This window comes from Haliotis asinina, chromosome 12 (genome assembly GCF_037392515.1).
Source record: "Haliotis asinina isolate JCU_RB_2024 chromosome 12, JCU_Hal_asi_v2, whole genome shotgun sequence".
Classification (NCBI taxonomy): Eukaryota; Metazoa; Mollusca; class Gastropoda; order Lepetellida; family Haliotidae; genus Haliotis; species Haliotis asinina.
The window spans coordinates 19,514,735-19,524,471 of record NC_090291.1 but is presented as its reverse complement, the minus strand read 5'-3'; the positions used below and the strand labels follow the sequence as shown (position 1 = coordinate 19,524,471).

Genomic DNA, 9,737 nt, shown 5'->3' with positions numbered 1-9,737 from the left:
GAAGTATGTACCCAGGCATTCTCTTCCCACAGTGGTTACTTGTCACATCTTCCTACGTAACCTCTGTACTAATACGACCCTTTCGTGGTGCGAGTATTCAAGACTCTTGATTGGAGGCAATCAGATTTAGTAGTGCAATCAGCGACCTTGTTTCAAAAGTGATCATTCGCAAGATCTCGGTAATTTCCGGATGCATCGTGAAAATTTGAACCTCTTCCCGAGCGCGATACTCAAATGTTTCTTCTAGACAGAACTCAGTCATGTCATTTTCGTTTCTCCACTTTGCTTGCATTTGTCAAGCTGAATCTAATATAAGTCGACGTAACACGTGCTCTGATTGGACAGAAAAAGGGAGCTAAATCTGCTACCATTTTTTGCCGCTAGTGGATTTTATGAGAACCGCGAAATATGGTTGTATTAGAACAGAGGTTCGTAGGAAGATATGACAAGTAACCTCTGTGGGAAGAGAATGGTATCCAGGTAACAAACGGACAATTAAACCTTCAAACTAATGATTGTTTGAAACAAACTACAAAGAATAATGCTAAGGCAGCTTATTATTATCGTTATTAAAGGCCATTCTAAACAAATAAGCACAAGAATGTCCGTTCATGTCGTCTCTATATTGTCAGCCCCATGAATATCAAAACTTTAACAAACATTTCCAACTGATATTGCTAACAACGCATACAATGAAAAAAAGCCACATTTTGTTGTTAATGGTCTCTTTTTCTATTTACTATATTCCCTTTTCGTGTTTTGGCCGATACTTTGGGAAACTGTCGTATTTATGAATCGCTGTCAGTAAATATTTGAAAATTATTTTTTGTTGGTGAAACGGGTTTTTAATTCGGTTGTAATGAACATGTATAAACAGCTGTCTTCGGGCCCCAGTAGGATTGAAAACTTCACCTCAGATGCATAATTGCAAACCACTGTAACAGTACATATCTACCTTGCCCAAATGTTTAAACTAGGTTGGAAAAAGCAGAAGTTTACGGGAAGCACCCAGACTTTATGAGCAGTTCAGATTAGGACGAATGTAAGCCCATCCAATACAACCAGGGGTGAAGCAGGTGCAGTGATACTATACACATATTGCAGCAGGTCGGAGGGAATGTCCTACAATAGACAATAGGCCTTATGTTTGTAGTTGTTGCTCTGGGTGTGTGTATGTGTGTGAGTGTTCACATGTGTGTGCTTTTCATGTCTGTGCATGTGTGCTCATGTGTATGTATATGTATATGTGTGTGGCATTAGTGAGATTGGGTGTATGTGTGTTCATGTGTGTGTTTATGTATTTGTGTGCGGCTTTAGTGAGATTGGGTGTTTGTGTGTTCATGTGTGTGTATATGTATTTGTGTGTGGCATTAGTGAGATTGGGTGTATGTGTGTTCATGTGTGTGTATATGTATTTGTGTGTGGCTTTAGTGAGATTGGGTGTTTGTGTGTTCATGTGTGTGTATATGTATTTGTGTGTGGCTTTAGTGAGATTGGGTGTATGTGTGTTCATGTGTGTGTGTGTATGTATTTGTGTGTGGCTTTAGTGAGATTGGGTGTATGTGTGTTCATGTGTGTGTGTGTGTATGTATTTGTGTGTGGCTTTAGTGAGATTGGGTGTATGTGTGTTCATGTGTGTGCATATGTATTTGTGTGTGGCTTTAGTGAGATTGGGTGTATGTGTGTTCATGTGTGTGTATATGTATTTGTGTGTGGTGTTAGTAAGGGTATGTGGGAGTACGTGTGTTCATGTGTGTGTCTGTATTGTTGGTGACAGTAAGTGTATGAGTGTGTGTATTTGTGTGTGTGTGTGTGTGTGTGTGTGTTTGAATGTGTATATGTTTGCGTGTTAGGCGGTAGAGAGAGTGAGTGTCTGTGTGAGTGCACGTGTGTACATGTGTGTGTGTGCGTGTAGTGAGAGTGTGAGTGCGTGCGCATGAGTGCCTGCGCGTATGTGTTAGCCCATGTGTGTTACGCCTGTATGGTGCTAGGAGTGTGCGTGTGTATGTATGTGTACAAGTGTATATGTGTGGTGTTAATGAACATGTGTGGCTGTATGTGTGTGCACGAGTGTATATGTATGTGCGGTCATAGTGAGAGCATGCGTGTGTGAGTGCGCGTCTGTATGAGTGTGTGTACTCGGTGCTATGCAGATGCACGGTTTGTGTTCAAGTGTATATTGTGGTGTTAGTAATAGTGTGTACGTGTACGTGTACGTGTGTGTGTGTGTGACCTTAAGGCAACGTGTTTGTCATGCGTTTATATGTATGTAAGGGCGCATGTTGTGTACATGAACACGTATACCTACGTGGTATTTTAATGACAGGATGGGTGTGTACGATCGACAGATTACACGAAGTAAAATGAATTCAGTGTAATCAGGTTGAAATTGGTCACTGCAAAGGACATAGGGTGGAACTGTGTAAAGAAAATAAATCTATAATGCTGCACATGTATTGGCAGGCATATACAACAGACCCAATTTAACTGTACCCGTAAACTCGTACATCACATATGCGGATCCTAGGATTGCCACCGATGCTTGGTTCATTAATGACTATGTTATTGATTCACAACTTGTGTTGTTTGGTCTTTCGATCAAGCTAGACCGTGGGATTGAAGAAATGAACTTTTGTTTAATACCTTCACCGTTTACGTAAGGGAAACCAACACAACATCAAGACTGATTTATATAGAACACTGTCTTCATTTATCTGGATTAATACGAAAGACACTCACTGAAATCCATTGGTCCAGAAATGCTCCGTACTATGGCACGTTTCTGACAAAGGATTTGACAAAATCAATATGCGGTTATCATAATTATGTATTACGGTCAAGAGGTTAAACAATGAAAAAAGTGAAAAATACATGCTATATCATGGTTTGGAAGTAGATGAAATGAAAATATTTTCAAACGTATCCTGACTCAAACTAGTAATCATTTTGACTTAATTTGACTTTTTAAAAGCTTTATTAAAAATGCTCGCCCATGGTCGAGAATGTAATTATATTTTTGCTTAAATACATTTTTATTTAGTGTTTGTTTTATCTCAATCAACACAGCCATACGATGTGAATTTGTGAGTCAATTTTTGTTATTGCTGATAGTTTTGAGTTCTTCTTATGATGACTGAGGAGATTTCCCGAGATTGACAAGATTATTGCTACATATAAAAGCACATCAAAACATTTTCTTCAGACTCGATGTTGACAGACTGCTAGAGATGTTGCATGAAGCCCGACTTCTATCTTCAACGAGATCAATGATTGCATATCGTTCATTAATAGTAACGTTGCCCACTCTGTTCCACTGATGTGTGGGGGCGGCGGAGTAGCCTAGTCTTTAAAGCGTTCATCCGTCAAGCTGAAGGCCCGGGTTCGATTCCACACATAATATGTGAAGCCAATTTCTGGTGTTTCTGATATTTCTGGACTATTACTAAAGAAAAAACCCAACTCACTCACCCATCCATTGATTTACCACATGAAGTAGAAATACGAGAGACCATTCAACCGCTCAGATTGTTTATTATTTAGAGATATACATAACGAGACAAATGACAGGAACCACAAGCCTGAATGACAAGAAGAAGGAGTGCAACGTTTCCACTTGATCGGGTACAAATTGCCAGACTTTTTCTATGAGGGTTCAGAGGAGCGTTGTAGGATCCCTACTCCGAATGTGTTTTGTTACAGCATGCTTAAAAGACGGCAACTCATCACGCTGAAAACCCAGGTTCTATTCCCCTCATGGATTCACTGTGTGAAGGCCATTCCCGGTGGTACCTTCCCTGATATTGCAGGAATAAGGGACGTAAAGACATATTCACCCACTCTCAACTTTTAAAACTTTCCATGACATGATGTCAAGACAGACGTGATGTCAAGACAGACGTGATGTCAAGACAGACGTGATGTCAAGACAGACATGATGTCATGACAGACGTGATGTCATGTGCAGTTCCCGATTTAGGCTTGTTAGACAGATCAGTCTTGGTGAACAACGTATTTGCCTGTGCGTGTGTATATGATATGTACCACTGGTAGGATGCACTCATTTTTTCGAACACTTGATGTCGTCACCGTTTGATAGTGATTCATGACATCTAACTCGCTCTATCAGTCAACAACTAAACCTCCAATATACCAATAACTCAACCACACACTCACTCATCCACTCAACCCCTCAGTTACCTCAATCAACTACTCAATCAACTACTGAACCATTCAACAGCTCCTCCAACTATTTAATTGTATTTCTGGTTGTGTCATTGTCTGGTTCCAGTTGTAAGTGGTCCCTCGCTACAGAAGAAAGAGACAGGTTCAGTGCAAAACAAAATGACCCATACAAAACAACAACTCCAAAGTTTAAGAAAGGTGATAACATATTTATTAACCATAAGAAGTGGTCATGGTATTATTCTATAAAACTATATATGAGTTGATCCACTCTATATGTTTGGGGACGTATGCGTAGATACCTGGGTACAGGGCTTGGGCACACCCCTTGCCGGCCGACACTATCCCGTACTGCACCCACCTATTTCCCTCAGCACAGAACAGGGGTCCACCAGAGTCTCCCTGCATAAAACAAAGCGTTAAAATAAACGCCAGAAAATAACCAGTCACATATATACACAAAAGAACGTGTCTCAAGATTGACATATCTAACGATTGAGAGAGCCTCGATTTTAACCTTTGTGGGATTTCTGGGACATGATTGGTTGCCATGTGCAACAAGGGGATCCGCCTGTACAGAACCTGGCCCAACTGGAAGCTTTACACGAGGGAAGGTGTAGACTGCCCCGTCAGAAGATCAGGGAGCTGTCACGAGGTCTGATGAAATGAGTGTTCTTTTTTAAAAAATGAACGATTAACTATCATAAAATCAACATGGATGAGTGAGAAAAAAATATTGTTTTCCATCGTGGTGACGATATTTTAAGTGCACGTTGGAAATGGTTAGTTTAGTGCCTAGAAACAATTCTTTTTGGGATCGAATGCAAATGATGATACACAATTCGCGTTACTTGCGGAGATGTCATATTGAGGGTTTCCCTACACCACAGCATGCTCATTAACAAAGCAAAATTGCTGATATGTTTACCTCACACGCATCTTTCCCTCCGACGCTATAGTATCCAGCACATATCTGCCTCTCTGATACGTTTGAAAAGGCTTCTTGGTAAATATTTAGAGGTAATAGAGGGACAGATACCTTCTGGAGAACATCAGGAAAATGCGATCCTTGTTCTGTGAATATAATAGACATTAAATATGATATGAAAACCTGACATGGTTTCAACAAAGTCTTGACGAAGGTCAAACTACTGAGAAACTACGAAGGCCAGCTTGATACTGCTGAAATTCATGTTCATAGTTTTATTCAAGTTGTATAACACACATTTTAATCTTGACCTAAATTGGTATCACATTATTCCATCACTGGAACCCTGTCACAGTCCACAATACTGATGATGTTATAGAACATCCGATGTTTATTCGCCATTTCTAACGGTCACTGTAATATTCAGAACTTCAATTCTGGTTGATTTTAACTTGATTTGAGTTTTACATTTATTTAGGTTCAGTATATCTGTAGGCCGATAACACAAACAATGCAGACTAAATTATGAAATCTTCTTTTTGAAACACACAGACTTCAAGCATTTGTCTTGAAGTCTTTGTGAAAGAATTAATAAGCAGCTTTGTTGTTACTAAGTAGGCACGTCTTGTGTTAATGACATCGAAATGACACCGATTTGAGAAGCGTGAGTACCTGTAATGCTGCCCCATCCTGTGACTATACATTGTCTCCCAGATGTATATACAGTAGCTGCACCAGGGAGACCTATACTTCTGAGGTTGGTTTTGATGCTTAGTGGGAGAGGTTCTCTGAGGGTCACAACAGCAACATCGTTGTCATCTACAAACGTCAACGACTACATTGACATCCATTGTTTAGCGTTCTTTGGTCAACGCAAACTCGTATGAAATATATAACTAGCCAATGCCAATGCATATGAGAATAGATAAAACATATCCAGACATTTGTAAGTACTTTAAATATTTGTAATAAATATTACAAATGGAATGTGAAAGAAATAGAATCCTGTTATTTATGCTTTCTCTGATTCTGTTGTCATATATGTAGTGCCAATTATTATTTCTTCTGGTAGACGTTTCTGTTCCAGCTCCCTTGTACACATTTAGGTTGATGTACACTTTTGGACCAAGCAAACATATAAAAGGAACAATGAAATGGTTCTCTTATGAAGCATGTGTTCGATATTCAGTTGTATATGCACCAAATGGTTGGGACATATTTTGGTAATATGTGCCAATCTATTGCACCTACGAAGCACACTCACAGTTGGAGCTGTTATAAGATGGGTGTACTGCAATGTCTCTGGCTTTTACATGTGTGAGAGATGACTTGTTGGCGGAACCGTACCCTACACTTAAATCCTTTGGAGGTCTCATCAAATCACTGTGAAAGTAGAAGATGTAATGACTGACACACATTGGTTCAGGAATTGAGATATATATTCTTAATTTATATACACATTTTAACAGAGCATCATGTTAGCATGTGGCTTTTACTTCATATCCGTCATATGGGGAATCGAAAAAGGCGGGGGAAGGGCGTGGGGGTGGGGGTGGAGAGGGGTGGGAGAAGGAAGGCGGGACACCTTAACCACGATGCTACCAAGTATTCTACGCCCCCTTCATATCTTATCTCTCTCTCTATTACTTGATGTCGCATTTCGCATTAATACTGTCCAAAAGTTAGGTTAAAGTAGAGAACATGCAATAAAAAACTGCAGTGACCTAAGTTAAAGAGAGAAATTCACATGAGGTTAAATTTTCACAATCAGATTCACTGTGGGTAAATATTTCACGTCAATGCACCAATACTTAGCCAACCCTATGCTAAAACATATATGTATCTCTAGGTTACGACAATAATCATATTATGCATTATGATATAGGAATCTTCATAACGACATACACTGGTCTTCAGTAACCCATGTTTGTCGTAAAAACAACTAACGGGATCGGGTTCTTAGGCTGGCTGACTTGGTTGACAAACGCCATCCCAAAAGGGTAGCTAGGTTCTCATGATGTTGATCACTGGATTGTCTGGTCCCGCCGCAATGTAGCTGTAATATTGCTGAATGTGACGTTAAACAACCAACTACATGTAGTACTTTTTTTAGTTGAGTCCCATCCGGGATTCCAGCCTACACGCTCAGAGTCAGTCGTCTAACCCGCTCAGCCCTCTCGACTTCCACAACCAGTATCGTACCTGACGCAGTGTGCAGCTGTAAGTACAGAGTTCTTGCTGATAATCGACCCTCCGCACAGATATTTACTACGTCCATCTTTCAAAAGAAGTACAGTCCAGGGAAACTCTCTCTAAAGCGTCTGTACCACCGACTATCTTGACCGTGGGGTATCGAGATGCATTGCCTGTGACAGAACTGAATCCACACGAAGGTGTCGAATCTGTAAATAGGAAAATACATATGTGAAGATAGAGTTTGTACATTAAAGCGCCTTCCGCTTAGACGTTTGTGCAATGCTATGCTCTAAATGAAGCCAGATTTTCTCAGATTCTAAATTTCTCCTCACACTATTATTTCTTTTCAATTTAAAAGAGTTATTTTTTCTGTAAATAGGAAGATACACATGTGAAGGTAGAGTCTGTCTGAACCACATTGTTCCCCTTCCGCCCGGAATTTTGTGCGATGCTAAAGGTCTAAGAGAAACAAGTCTGGATTTCCTCAGAATACGAATCTCTCATCATACTAGTACTTCTTTACAATTTAAAAGAGTTATTTGTTTCTATCAAAATAATATATTTTCAGAGACAAAGGTCTGGAGTTAATGTAAATTAGGTGAATATATTGTTATTTTGGAATTCAAGAAATAAATGAAAGAGCTGGTTTTAATGTCAAGGTCAAAATTAAGTTCTATCACTGCATTTGCACTGACAAGATCGTATCGTAGAAGTACCTGACAGACCCGTAGGCTACTTAATGTGGCAATTTATCATACACGTATGAGGATGTACATTTCAATAAAACCCGTGAACATCCATTTTAGAATTGGTCCTCGGCAATTCATGCTTGTCGTAAAAGGCGACGAACGGGATCGTGTGGTCAGACTCGTTGACACATGGTACCATGGTATCCCTGTTGCATAGATTGATGTTTATTTTGAATATCTGAACTAGACTCGAATATTTACAGATTGCCGCCATTTTGCTGTGATACTGCTGAGTGCGGCGTAAATCAGCAAACCATCAATGCAACACACACTGATCAAGTCCTACCTGTGCATCGGTAGTAGAACAACAGGAGAAAGCAGAGAGGTGAAATGTTGGAACATTTCCGGAAGTGAAGACACAAGCTGGCCCTTACGTCTTCAGTGGCTAGTAATATATAAATATATTTCATCAGTTAAATAAAAACTCACGCACTCACGGGAATATAATTAAACGGGCCTCACATAAGCACCTTATCTTTTTCTTACAAACACGCCTTTCATGTACTTGCCAACAATAAAATAAAACATTATTTAAAAAGCTGTTAGTGAGAGTACAGCTGCAGCAATATCTTGCTTTGGACACAAACAATTAGCTTCACACAAATGACCCATGTGAGGTATTCGTTATAATGTTGTTCACGCTATCAACCATTGGTTTATCACACAGTTTAAGCATAACCCTTGTGGTTCCATACATCATCATTCTTATCAACATCACCATCATCATCGTCGTCATCGTCGTCATCATGACGTAGAGACTCGGTTGTTTACATATCCGTTTCTAAAGCTGTATCATTGCCACAGAAGACAATATTCACACATTTTAATACCGTGTCAATTAACGTAAAATAATTTACACAGTGTAGACCAGTCACTTACCTGTAAATGTGGAAACACACACAAGCGTCACGACCCACCCTATTATGTGATATATACCGAATGTCATCTTGAACGTGGTAGAAATGAAAAAGATAACTTCTCTCGTCTGTCAAAAACCAAATCTGTGTCTATGGTCTTTTCTCTCGCCTTTTCTGTAAATCCTTGTTTCTTCAAAATATCTGCAGTGCCGATAACTCCCCCGATGATGGCTAGGCCTAGAAGCATCTAATTGCTCACACCTATGACCTAGCCACACACGTTGTACCAACTGAGATACGTCATCGTTGTTCATCCAACACTTAAGTAACAATAAGCAAGTTTGGGCCAATGTGTCATTTGGGCAATGTCCTGGTGCCAATTCAGTACGTGTTGACATGTGCATCATTAAGATGGCAACACCAGACGGTTAGATGTACTTCCTTGTACCACAAAGACGTTTTGAATTTGACTCGTTCTATGAAAAATGAGGGATGTGGACGAGGAAGAGGTGTCGCTGGCGCATTGTCCAACCCAGTCTTGTAAATATGTTTTTTTGTCAAAATCGTGTGTACACATGACCCCTAGGCCGACACTGCTTGTATGTATGATTAAATATACTATTTGTGTAAAAGGACTCGGGTGTGTGTAAGAAATCTATGTAAAGAATGACTGAAGATCTATGATGTGTTTGCAACCTCAACAGAAGATATATCCCACATGATTGAACAAACCCTTTCATTACATTTTCTAGTCAAAGATACTTCTTCACTTATGTAATGCTCACGTATCTTTGCAAACGCATCACAGTGAAAAACTGTGGGAAA

General features: G+C 39.7%; 1 pseudogene; it reads right to left on the bottom strand.

Annotated features, from left to right (window-relative positions):
• Positions 1–4,425: 4,425 nt before the first annotated feature.
• Positions 4,426–9,001, bottom strand: LOC137257692 (trypsin-1-like; annotated as a pseudogene).
• Positions 9,002–9,737: the final 736 nt, after the last annotated feature.